Raw genomic sequence first — 2,279 nt, 5'->3', positions numbered from 1 at the left:
GCGAGGTGGTGGGCGCCTGTAGTCCCAGCTACTCGGGAGGCTGAGGCAGGAGAATGGCGTAAACCCGGGAGGCGAAGCTTGCAGTGAGCTGAGATTTGGCCACTCCACTCCAGCCTGGGCGACAGAGCGAGACTCAGTCTCAAAAAAAAGAAAAAGAAAAAAAAAAGAAAAGAAATATCTATCAGGCACTGTATTAGGTGTTGGAGATACTGAAATGTACAAGACAGGCACGGCCCCTTTTCTCAGAGAGTTCAAAGTCTAGCGGGAGAAACAGATAGTAAACAGGCAATTACAGGCAGACAGAGCTTGAAAATAGGATAACAGTACCTACCTTACAAGGATGTTGTGAAATTAAATGAGATAACCCACGTAGAGTTTTATTAGGGCTTGGCATAGAGTAAGCCCTCTAAAAATGATAAATATTTTTCTTGCTTCTGATAGTGAAGTTAAAATGCAGGGCTCTGTGAAAGGGAAGTGTAAAGAGATTTCTTCCAGGTTGGAGCCTAGGGAGTCGCAAAGACCGCCTGAAGAAATCACAAGAGATCTAAAGAATATTTAGCTTGAGGAGGAGAGAGGAGAAGAAAAAAATAGCAACTGGGTAGCAGTTCAGTTTCACCACTTTACAGCCTATGAAGTCTTTGGCTTCCCTCATCCGGTTCGATCTTCAAAGCAACCTAATCAGACCAGCGTCTAGATTTAATATTTCCATTTTACATAAGAGGAAGCTGAGACACAGCGGGGAAAAGGACTTTTCAGTCATAAAGTAAGGAAGCCAATCTTTATGGTCTATTATGTGTGGGAAAAAAGAACAAACATCGCGGGGCGTTCATCAAATACTAAGTTATGAACGTGGAACAAAGTCCAAGAGTTAAGGAGAGCGAGGCACCACTTCTACGGGTGGGCCGGGTAGGTTTCCTGGGGGAGCTGGCATTGGAACAGGCTTCTTCGCCTGCGTGGTGTCAAGACCCCGAGGGTCTTACCTCTCTCCCTCAGGAGGGTGGGCGGGTTCGTTCAGGAAGTAGCCGCTTCCGGAAGCCTCAGGCGAGGTTCTTCGGGCGAAAGACCAGTCACGACCCGGGAGCCTCAATCTCCGCTGGCCTGGAGCTTTGGTTTCCATAGCAATGGTCTCGTCGCAGAAAGGAATCGCCTGTGCTGGGTCTTCAGAGAAATCCTGGCCTCCGCTCCACGCCCCTGAGCAGCCCCACCCTGGCTCAACTGGTTACCCGCCCTGCCGGCAAGCCGGGGTCACTGCAGTCCCCGTGGCGAAGCAGGGTCAGCTCAGCTCACCGCACCCTACTCCATCCAGCCCTGCCCATCTCTACGGCAACGGGCCAGGTCGCACCAGGGCTGCAGCCGAGGGACAATCTCGCCGCTTCCGTAGCCGCCCAGGCTCTGTGCGCATGTGCGACACCCTCTCCCCGCCCACGCCCCCTTATGCTTCTCCCAGGCAACCAGCCGCGCACGGCTCCAGGCTCCGCCCAGGGACTAATTCCAGGTCTGCGTGAGTCCAACGAACATGGCTCCCAACCGGCCTCCGCGCGCCCAACGAACATGGTTCCCAACCGGCCTCCGCGCGCCCAACAAGCATGGTTCCCAACCGACCTCCAGTTTCCAACTGTTTCTTTAACAGGAAGGCCACCATGACACAGCAGACTACGCCCTGGGTCACAGGGGACCTGAGATCCTCCACGATTTACAAGACCGGCGCCACCTCGGACTCGAACCACCCGCTCGATAGGGCCGCGGCTAAGTAATCGGCGTAGGGGTTCAGCCACAGATCTACTTTTCGCGCCGCACACCGCGCAGTCGTTGGTGCTCTTCGAACGCGGCCTGGGTGCCCAGAGCGTTCGTTAGACTCTCGGACCCGCAAGGGAGCCCGAACTCTCGGAGGACTCGCGCTCCCTCAGCCGGACTCCGGCCCTTTTTCAACTCCAGCGGAGTCTGGATTTCTCCTAGCCCCGGGCACCAGCCCCTTCCCAGTCTAGCTCTTCGGACTCCCTGAAGCCTGAACTCCATCACCCAGACTCCCGGGAGAACCCGGAATCCCCATCTCCCGTCCACATTTTCTCAGAATCAGTTCCGGCCGTTCAATCTCCCAGGCATGACATCCGTCGTGTGGTCCCAGCGCCCTAGGTGGTGAGCCCTGACTCTCCTTAGAGCCTGGAGAGGCCGAGGTCCTCCCAAGCTCGAACCCGACCCACACTCCTCAGCCTCTGTGTTCCCCAGTGATCCTGGAAAAGCCCACAGTTCCCTCTGCCTGGCCCTGATCCTCACAAACC

At 55.3% G+C, this 2,279-nt stretch overlaps 1 protein-coding gene across 4 annotated transcripts in view; it reads right to left on the bottom strand.

The window, feature by feature from the left end:
- The window catches only part of DUSP18 (dual specificity phosphatase 18), a 24,870-nt gene extending 23,115 nt beyond the window's left edge, over nucleotides 1-1,755 (bottom strand). For 2 of the 4 annotated variants that reach the window (XM_011979051.1, XM_011979050.1), the window contains exon 1: nucleotides 981-1,409. The gene's annotated coding sequence lies outside the window, so the exon portion shown is untranslated. Of the gene's footprint in view, nucleotides 1-331; nucleotides 1,410-1,727 lie in introns of those variants that run through there. The other 2 variants (XM_011979053.1, XM_011979052.1) reach the window with 2 other exon arrangements.
- Nucleotides 1,756-2,279: the final 524 nt, after the last annotated feature.

Source organism: Mandrillus leucophaeus, unplaced genomic scaffold (genome assembly GCF_000951045.1).
Source record: "Mandrillus leucophaeus isolate KB7577 unplaced genomic scaffold, Mleu.le_1.0 Scaffold2, whole genome shotgun sequence".
NCBI lineage: Eukaryota > Metazoa > Chordata > Mammalia > Primates > Cercopithecidae > Mandrillus > Mandrillus leucophaeus.
This window is presented reverse-complemented; position numbering and strand designations above follow the sequence as displayed.